Genomic DNA, 11,087 nt, shown 5'->3' on the forward strand with positions numbered 1-11,087 from the left:
TTAACATTCTCAAATTAAAACCTTTTGGGTTTGTAGGCCTGTTAACAATTATTAAAGTCCAACAGTAACTCACATTTTGGAGAAAAAAAAACAGAGTCATTTTGGAGTAAATTATATGTTTAGCAAATAACATAAGAGAGATGTCTTGAAGAAGGACTATAATAAAAAAAACTGAAGCAAGATTAGGTACAAAGTCATGATGTACTGCCTGTTGAATGAAACTGACTGTTAGCGCCACCTTCTGTTGTAAATGCCTCTGGGTTTAGGACTCTGTGTCTCAGTGCGCTGCGACAGGGGGAAGTTGTTTTGCATGGCCCGGTGCTACAGATGATAGTGGACATTTATTTTAAGGACCAATGGAATGGTGTAAAATGCGTAAACTCTGCTCACCCGGGAGCCGGGCAATGCAAAACTAATTCACCAGTGACCGTTACTTTTATTTCGATATGAAATGTAAAGTAACTTTGTAGCCGTCGCAGTTCCAGAATGTCTGTTGAAACTGTGTCTCATATGGAACCTTTAGAACAGTGGTGGAAACAGAACTCATTCTCAAACTGGAGTAAAAGGAAAGATTCCTTCATAGAACATGACTCAAGTAAAAGTGAAAGTCACACAGTAAAATACTACTTCAGTAAAAGTCTAAAAGTATTTGGTTTTAAATATATTTAGGTATCGAAAGTAAAAGTAAAGTAGTAATAATTAAAAATTCCTTATATTAAGCAAACCAGATGGCATAATTTTCTTGTTATTTAATTTACATATAGCCAGGGTCACACTCCAACACTCAGACATCATTTAAAACAAAGCATTTGTGTTTAGTGAGATCTGCCAGATCAGAGGCAGTAGGGATGACCAGGGATGTTCTTCTATAAAGTGTGTGAATTAAACCATTTTGTTGTCATGCTAAGCATTCAAAATGTAACGAGTACTTTTGGGTGTCAGAGAAAATGTACGGAGTAAAAATTACATAATTTTTCTTCATGCAGTGAAGTAAAAGTTGTTAAAATATAAAAGGTACTCCGGGAAGACTTTTCACTAGATGTTGGAACATTGCTGCGGGGACTTGCTTCCATTCAGCCACCAGAGCATTAGTGAGGTCGGGCACTGATGTGGGTGATTAGGCCTGGCTCGCAGTCGGCGTTCCAATTCATCCCAAAGGTGTTTGATGGGGTTGAGGTCAGGGCTCTGTGAAGGGCAGTTAAGTTCTTCCATACAATCTCGACAAGCCATTTCTTTATTGGACCTCGGCTTTGTACACGGCATTGTCATGCTGAAACAGGAAAGGGCTTCCCAAACTGTTGCCACAAAGAAGCACAGAATCGTCTAGAATGTCATTTTATGATGTAGCGTTAAGATTTCTCTTCACTAGAACTAGAGGGCATAGCCCGAACCATGAAAAACAGCACCAGACCATTATCCTCCTCCAACCAAACTTTACAGTTGGCACTATGCATTCGAGACAGTTATCTCCTGGCATCCGCCAAACCCAGATCGTCCGTCGGACTGACAGATGGTGAAGAGTGATTCAATAACTGCTCATATATACATAACACCCGATAGTCCCCACCCTGCAGGATCCACACCATTTGTATGCCTCAAATATTAAACTGTCTTAAAATATTTGATGATTAGTTGAATCAGGTGTGTAAGTGCTGGTAAGAACAAAAAGATTGAGAAACCCTGAGATAAACATAAAACCATATAATGTAAAAGCCCCTCCACCATCTTTACCAGACGTTTTACTGATAACATGTCGGCCTAATGATTAGTTTACACTTTGAAAACTGCTGTCTGTCAGCAACTCAGCTCAAGTAGCAGTTCTACTAACTAGTAATATCTCATTACAGATATTAATTATCTTACTCTGTCCATTAGAATCAATTACTGTTCATAAATACTTACATTCTTTTTTTATTTATTAATTTAAATGTTATACTTTAACCGCAAAACACCAGTCTCAGCGTCAACAGTGAAGAGTAAACTCTGGGATTCTGGCCTTCTAGGCAGAGTTGCAAAGAAAAAGCCATATCTCAGACTGGCCAATAAAATAAAATATTAAGATGGGCAAAAGAACACAGACACTGGACAGAGGAATTCTTCCTAGAAGGCCAGCATCCCGGAGTTGCCTCTTCACTGTTGACGTTGAGACTGGTGGTTTGTGGTTACTATTCAATGTAGCTGCCAGTTGAGGACTTGTGAGGTGTGTCTGTTTCTCAAACTAGACACTCTCATGTACTTTTCCTCTTGCTCAGTTGTGCACCGGGGCCTCCAACTCCTCTTTCTATGCTGGTTAGGGCCAGTTTGCGCTGTTCTGTGAAAGGAGTAGTACACAGCGTTGTCTGAGATCTTCAGTTTCTTAGCAATTTCTCGAATGGCCTTAATTTCTAAGAACAAGAAAAGATTGACGAGTTTCAGAAGAAAGTACTTTGTTTCTGGCCATTTTGAGCCTGTAATCAAACCCACAGATACTAATGTTCTAGATACTCAATTTGTCTAAAGAAGGCCAGTTTTATTGCTTCTTTAATCAGAACAAACGATTCCAGCTGTGCTAACACAATTGCAAAAGGATTTTCTAATGATCAATTTGTCAGGACCCGGTGCGAGAAACAGTCACTAATAATCGTCAGAACCCAGAAGATGAGGCAGACACAGCAGTACTAGAGATGGTGGTTTAATTAAAGAACAAAATCTTCAGGCAAAGAAACTAAATCCACAATGTCCAAAAATAAAGCCAAGAGGCACAAAATGGAAATCCTCCAAAATACAAAAGAAACTCCACAAAGTGGTAAAAACAGCAGGGAAAAACAAACCTCAAAAGACTACTCAAATAATACACAAGAACTAAACCAGAGAACCTCTGGAAAAATCCAACAAGAGAAATATCTATATAAAACAAGGCTTGGGCTGGGCTGGGTGCTAACTTACAAACACTGGACAAGGAACTGAGGAACACACAGGGTTTAAATACTAACAAGGGAATGACCTACAGGTGCAAACAATAATTAGAGCAAGAAAAACAAAAGGTACAAAAAAGGTGCAATGGGGACATCTAGTGACCAAAACCCCGAACAGTCTTGGCCAAAACCTGACACAATTACCCTTTTAAAATTATAAACTTGGATTAGCTAACACAACGTGCCATTGGAACACAGAGTGATGGTTGCTGATAATGGGCCTCTGTAAAGCCTATGTAAATATTCCATTAAAAAATCTGTGTTTTCCAGCTACAATAGTCATTAACAATGTCTACACTGTATTTCTGATCAATTTGATGTTATTTAATGGACAATTTTTTTGCTTTTCTATGAAAAAACATGGACTTTCCAAACTTTTGAAAAGTAGTGTACATGTAGGTGACTAGGCAGACAGGATAGAGATTACATCTCCTCATCCAGGGAGTGCACACACACACACACACACAACAACACAACACACACAACACACACACAGGGAGGGAATGTTGTGTTTGTTTAATATCGTTTTAGGACTATGAAAATGGACAGAAGGATTAGCCTATGGATTTAAGAACACCAAAAATAAATGGGAAAATGGGGAGAGGAGAAAATGACTAGAGACAGTGTTGTTTACTCACTGACCATGACCCATGAGTTCTTCTTACCTTTGTTCAGTAGAAAAGTCTCCCTCTCTAAAGTGTAGAGGTAGTCCCATAGACCAGTCACTCTTCATGGACACACAGCTGGGTACAGGGGAGGCTGGTCTCTCCTGCTTGATTGGTCTTCAACACAACAGAGACAAACATTACATCTCTCCATCTACTCTGAGCTCAGATTGGGGAAAACATAAGAAGAGTTTCATTCCAAAAATGCTATATATCACTTTTCAGAAATGTTAGTAAATTAGCTTTTATTGTTTAAAGCATTTCTTAAAGAGATTGGTGTGTTTTTCCACGATCTAATCACAGCATGGGATTGTTCAATGACAGACATGTATTTGTTTAAAAATCACTTGATGTTTTATTTTCAGATACAAATAATCATGTTTTTCCCGCAAAATGCTATATATCTGCCTCACTCTCAAATGTTGACCGACCTTAATAATAAGACTATAAGGAGTACCAGTACTGGAGTCAATGTGCAGGGTAACCGAGGTAGTTGAGGTAATAATGAGGCTATAAGGAGTACCAGTACTGAGTCAAATGTGCAAGGGTACCAGGTAAGTGTTGAGGTAATAATGAGACTATAAGGAGTACCAAGTACTGAGTCAATGTGCAGGGGTACAGGTAGTTTGAGGTAATACGATGGAGACTAATAAGGAAGTACCCAGTAACTGTGGCAGGCCTACGGTCAGACTGATCAATAGTCATAGTTGGAATAGACATAGGAGTACCCATATGGTATGTAGGCTACAGTATTGAGTAATATAGGCTATACAGGTCCAGAGTAGTAATGTCATGGGTAACCCAGGTAGTTTGAGGAATAACGTGCAGCTATGAGTAGTACTCAATGTGCATCCAATATGGAGCGGTACCAGGTAGTTGACGCTGTGAGATAATCTGAGAACATATCCAAGAAGAATGATAGTATCCTATTGTAACTATGAGTCGAATGTGACGTGGGTACCCAGGTAGTTGGTAGCGTAATAATGAGACCTATAAGGAGAGTACCAGTACTGAGTCACGGTGCAGGGTACCAGTAGTTGAGGTAATACTGGAATGAGATCTACTAAGTGATGTACCGAGTACTGAGTCAATGTGGCAGCGTAGGTTTGCCAAGTGTGAGTGTCGGGTAAAAGACCCTTAGGAGTACCAAGTAGGATGTGGTCGAAGTGGGGTACGCAGGTAGTTGAGGTAATAATGAGACTATAAGGAAGTACCAGTACTGAGTCAATGTGCGCAGGGTAACAGGTAGTGTTAGGTAAATATGAGTAACTATAAGGAGTACCAGTACTGAGTCAATGTGGCAGGGTACCAACGGTAGTTGAGGTATAATAATGAGCTATAGGAGTACCAGTACTGAGTCAATGTGCAGGGGTACACAGTAGTTGAGGTAAAAAGACATAAGGTCGGGAACAGACTAGGTCAATGTGCAGGTACCAGGCTAGTTTGAGGTAATCAATGTGAGACTATATGAGGATACCAGCTACTGAGTCAATGTGGCAGGGTAACCAGGTAGTTGATGGTATGAATGAGTACTATACGGTGAGTGACAAAGTACTAGAGAGTCATGTGTCAGGGTAACCATGGCTAGTCTTGAGGTTAATTAGTGAGAACTATAAAGTAGGCGAGTACTCTATTAACATACATACAGGACCGTTATCAATTTGTGCAGTGGGTACACTAGGTTAGCTTGAAGGTTTTAATATATGTACGCTGACTATATTAGGAGTATCCAGTTATTGAGTCTGTGTGCAGGGTACCAGGTTAGTCTGAGCAGCTACTAGGAGTACCATCTCGGAGTAGGAGATAGCAGATGTAGGAAGAATAGATCGTGCACTGTATTGGTAAATTGTGCAACGAAGGATCTAGGAGCAGGAATTAGCAAGTCAGTCCTCTCACTGTTACCCACTGCCAGGCGAAATGCAGCAAAACAGCACACGTAGACTCGAGGCACCTACACCAACTGGGCAACCATACCACCACACACACCACAACACACACACACACACCATACCACAACTCACACTACACAGGAGAGGAGAGTGGTCTTTGTTTTATGGGTGTATTAGATACACACATGAGTTCGTGGTTCAGAGGACTGAGGTTAATGAACAACAACTGTCTGTCGTAACCAGGTCATGTGATCTACGCCTATGGATTTAATGAAAAACAACAAAATTAATGGGAAAATGGGAGAGGAGAAATGAACTTATGAGACAGTGTTGTTTAACTCAACTGATTCAATGACCATGAGTTCTTCTTACCTTTGTTCAGTAAGAAAAAGTCTCCCTCCTCTAAAGAATATAGGAAGATTCATAGACAGGTCCACTCTTCATGGAACACACAGCTGGGTACAGGGGAGGCCTGGTCCTCTCCTGCTTGATTGTCTTCAACAACAACAGAGACAAACATTACATCTCTCATCTACTCTGAGCTCAGATGGGAAATATAAGAAGAGTTTCATTCCAAAATGCTATATATCACTTTTTTAGAAATGTTAGTAAATTAGCTTTTATTGTTTACAGACATTTTGAAAGAGATTGGTGTTTTTTCACTATCTAATCATGACATGGGATTCTTCAATGACAGACATGTAGTTGTTTAAAATCTATCACTTGATGTTTTCATTTCAGAGAGAAAAATAATCATGTTTTTTTCCAAATGCTATATCTGCAGTACTGCTAGGTTTTACACAGTAATGAGATATATCTGCCTCACTCTCAGAGAATTCAGGGGCATGTTGAGGTACATTTACTAACCAGGAGGGTTGAATGATGTAATTTATTGGTGGGCTGGAAGACGCACTCTTGTCTTTTCTATTCCGAGGTTGTTTACTCGCAATATCAGATATTAAGATGTTTTTTATAATGAATGTTTACTGAGGTTGAGGCTCTGACTAGTGATTATTTACCCGGTGTTCAATACCTGCTATAATCACTATATTTTTTCTCTCCCAAAAGCAACACAACCCTAATATGAGATATATAGCTAACTAAAGTAATGAGTGACCATTTTAGAAAATCATGGGACATACAGTCTGTGGTTGCATGCTATTTTATGTCAATCATATTGCTGCTTGTAGCCTGATGTCAAGCCTATAACTGATGCTTCATGGTCTTATGCTGCCATCTATTGGAAATATTTAGCAATTAAAAGTTATTAATTTACTTACAGACATTGTTGAGGCAGCTGAGAAATAAAGTGTATTTTTCTTGTTTATTCCTTAGATCTCAAACCTGCCCCACCTATCTCACGCGAATTGCTGGACTTTCACGTAGAGGTTTCCAGGTCACCCAGTTCAAACCACATTTGAAAAATAAAACTAATGTGGCTTGTTCATCAGGTGTTCTGCCTTGCAATAATAAATATAATAAAATAACTAAACAAAATAATCAAAATGCTGTTTGGTAATATACTTGTATTTACTAACATAATATTATTACTAAAATTGTTTAGTAATAGGGTGCGCGATGTGCCCGTCTCCGGAGCCTGACCAGAAGACCGCTTCGTTTGTCCCTTTTACGGCGTCGCATAGGGTCGCCGGCTGGGATCAGATCCATTGTCCTGGGTGGAAGGCAAAACACAGGATCTGCTTCGGGAAAGTCATATTCCTGGTTGTAACGATGGTGAGTTGACGTTGCTCTTATATTCAGTAGTTCCTCCCGACTGTATGTAAGGAAACCTAAGATTACCTGGGGTACCAATGTAAGGAATAACACATAAAAAAAACTAAATACTGCATAGTTTCCTAGGAACGCGAAGCGAGGCGTCCATCTTTGTCGGCGCCGGAAGTGGATAGGATTACACCTCTGCCCAGTGAAGAAGATGTCAATAACCTATAAATAATAATAATAATATATATATAATAATAATATAATTAATATAATAATAATATATAATAATAATACTATAATTAATATAATAATAATATATATATAATAATAATATAATTAATATAATAATAATATATAATAATATAATAATAATACTATAATTAATATAATAATAATATATATATAATAATAATATAATTAATATAATAATAATATATAATAATGTAATAATAATACTATAATTAATATAATAATAATATATAATAATAATAATATAATAATTATTAATAATAATAATAATAAATAATAAAAGTAATATGGGTAATAGGTAATATGTAGGGTTAGAGTTTCTGTAGAGCACTTTGTGACATCTGCTGATGTAAAAAGGGCTTCATAAATACATTTGATTGATTGTTAGGTTAAGGCAAAAAAAATCATAGTTTATAGCTCTCTTGCGCCTCCCTGTGGTCTTCTGTGGGTACTACACAACTCATTACGACACCTGCTAGGCTCATAATCTGAGGTAACAACTGCGTCAGATCTACAAATCAGTTAGCTAGACCTATCCATTTGGTTTGCAACTCAGTGAACCTGCTCAGCATTTTTCTCAATCCGATGCCTACAAACAAAGATTTTGATGGATATAAAATTGCCCAGCAGCCATTTAGAAACAACAAGTTGTCAAAAAAGTGTTATTTCTTAAAAATGTGTTTTTTTCAGGCTGTTTAAATCGGCCACCTCTTGAAAAAGAGGGCAGGGACATGTGTGTACCCAGGCGTGCGTACCAAGTAGCTGTACCAGCAATAATAATAATAATAATCATTAAGGTTAACCTACAATGTTAAAGCAGGTAGGTCTTATTGATAACAATAGCGAAGCTGACATTGTGACAGAACAATGGGAGAAGGAGTAGAATGTTCAGAAGGTGAGTTGGTGCCACCGTGCTCAATTAAACTAATATGAGCTGGCAGGATGAAAAAAGACCTAAAATAAGGACTGTTTTTTGCTATAACTTCCCAACCTAGGATATAACATAATATTATGAAACTGGGCTCCATGGCGGATGCAATGAACTAGTTTTCATTTAAAAAAAAGCAATGTTAAAAACGGAATGTGTCCAGACTACTTGAGGCGCCCGAAAATAATATTCAATAGTTCGGTCCTTGGACACAGAGGGCTACCCAGTTAAGAGGTACCAGCAGGTATCTGGATAATAGTCTCATGAGCTGTCCTAACCAGTTAAGAGGTACCAGCAGGTATCTGGATAATAACCTCATCAGCTGTCCTAACCAGTTAAGAGGTACCAGCAGGTATCTGGATAATAGTCTCATGAGCTGTCCTAACCAGTTAAGAGGTACCAGCAGGTATCTGGATAATAATAATACCCATAACACCCTAGTGGTCAAACAGGGAAATGGTTCCAATATTTTTATAGAGCCCCACAGTGGAGGTTTTATAGTACCCATAAAACCTTAGTGTCAAACAGGGAAATGTTCCAATAGTTTTATAGAGCCCCACAGTGAGGTGTTATAGTACCCATAAAACCTAGCGGTCAAACAGGAAACTGGTTCCAATAGTTTTTCCACCATACATTTTTGTCCCATTGGGAATTGTAGGAAACACTGAAAATAAGGGCTGGGTGGGGTGGCGCGACGGTTCTTGTGGGCAAATTTTGTCATCCAAATTTGACATCAAAATTGGCATTTTCTGGATTTATGGTGCATTTAAGACAACTTGGAACTCTGAAAAAAGCAAAGTCGAAAAATGATTGATCTTCAGGTCGGAGCTTTAGAAAAAGGCCAGGGTTCCCGACTTGGAATTTTAGAGTTAATGAGCCAATTCAAGACGTATTTTCTCAGTCGGAGCTATTTGTTTTCCCGTGTTCCCAGTTGTCTTGAACATACTGAAGTCTGAGATTTCCCAGTTTCCAGTCGTTTTTGAACACAGCAGAAGTCACCAGCATGGCCAATGTATTCAACCTTTTCTGGTCCATGGTGTTGCAGGTGAATGTTTATCCTTAAGCTTGGAAAAGACTTGGACCACCCCCTCTCACTGAATAAGCAGGCTGGTGATTTTGCTTTGCAACGATTTTGAAATAGGATGTTGATATGATCAGTCCAATCAAAGCCACGGTAGATATAACGTGATGTTCATTTAACTGGTTAGGACAGCTCATGAGGGCTATTATCCAGATACCTGCTGGTACCTCTTACAGCTCATGAGGTATTATCCAGATACCTGCTGGTACCTCTTACAGCTGATGAGCTATTATCCAGATACCTGCTGGTACCTCTTAACTGGTTAGGACAGCTCATGAGGCTATTATACCTGCTGGTACCTCTTAACTGGTTAGGACAGCTCATTGAGGCTATTATCCAGATACCTGCTGGTCCCTCTTAACTGGTTAGGACAGCTCATGAGGATATTATACCTGCTGGTACCTCTTAACTGGTTAGGACAGCTCATGAGGTCTATTATCCAGATACCTGCTGGTACCTCTTAACTGGTTAGGACAGCTCATGAGGTTATTATACCTGCTGGTACCTCTTAACTTGGTTAGGACAGCTGAGAGGCTATTATCCAGACACCTGCTGGTACCTCTTAACTGGTTAGGACAGCTCATGAGGTTATTATACCTGCTGGTACCTCTTAACTGGTTAGGACAGCTCATGAGTTCATTATCCAGATACCTGCTGGTCCCTCTTAACTGGTTAGGACAGCTTCATGAGGTTATTATACCTGCTGGTCCCTTCTAACTGGTTAGGACAGCTCATGAGGTTTTATCCAGATACCTGCTGGTACCTCTTAACTGGTTAGGAGCTCATGGGTTATTATCCAGAATACCTGCTGGTTACCTTCTAACTGGTTAGGACAGCTCATGAGGTATTAACCTGCTGGTACCTCTTAACTGGTTAGGACAGCTCATGAGGCTTATTATCCAGATACCTGCTGGTACCTCTTAACTGGTTAGGACAGCTTCATGGAGGCTATTATCCAGACACCTGCTGGTACCTCTTAACTGGTTAGGACAGCTGATGAGGTTATTATCCAGATACCTGCTGGTACCTCTTAACTGATTAGGACAGCTGATGAGCTATTATCCAGATACCTACTGGTACCTCTTTAACTGGTTAGGACAGCTATGAGACTATTATCCAGATACCTGCTGGTACCCTTAACTGGTTAGGACAGCTTGATGAGACTATAATCCAGATACCTCTGGTACCTCTTAACTGGTTAGGACAGCTCATGAGGCTATATCCAGATACCTGCTGGTACCTCTTAACTGATTAGGACAGCTGATGAGGACTATATCCAGATACCTACTGGTACCTCTTAACTGTTAGGACAAGCTGATGAGACTATTATCCAGATACCTGCTGGTACCTCTTAACTGGTTAGACAGCTGTTGAGACTATTAATCCAGATACCTGCTGGTACCTCTTAACTGGTTAGGACAGCTATGAGGTTATTATCCAGATACCTGCTGGACCTCTTAACTGATTAGGACAGCTGATGAGGCTTATTATCCAGATACCTACTGGTACCTCTTAACTGGTTAGGACAGCTGATGAGTTATTATCCAGATACCTGCTGGTACCTCTTAACTGATTAGGACAGCTCATGAGACTATTATC

The 11,087-nt window shown here is 39.4% G+C and overlaps 1 pseudogene; it reads right to left on the bottom strand.

Moving 5' to 3' along the window:
- Nucleotides 1-11,087, bottom strand: part of LOC112078403 (NLR family CARD domain-containing protein 3-like) — a 36,714-nt pseudogene that overhangs the window by 19,336 nt on the left and 6,291 nt on the right.

This window comes from Salvelinus sp. IW2-2015, unplaced genomic scaffold (assembly GCF_002910315.2).
Source record: "Salvelinus sp. IW2-2015 unplaced genomic scaffold, ASM291031v2 Un_scaffold5639, whole genome shotgun sequence".
In the NCBI taxonomy this organism is placed as follows: domain Eukaryota; kingdom Metazoa; phylum Chordata; class Actinopteri; order Salmoniformes; family Salmonidae; genus Salvelinus; species Salvelinus sp. IW2-2015.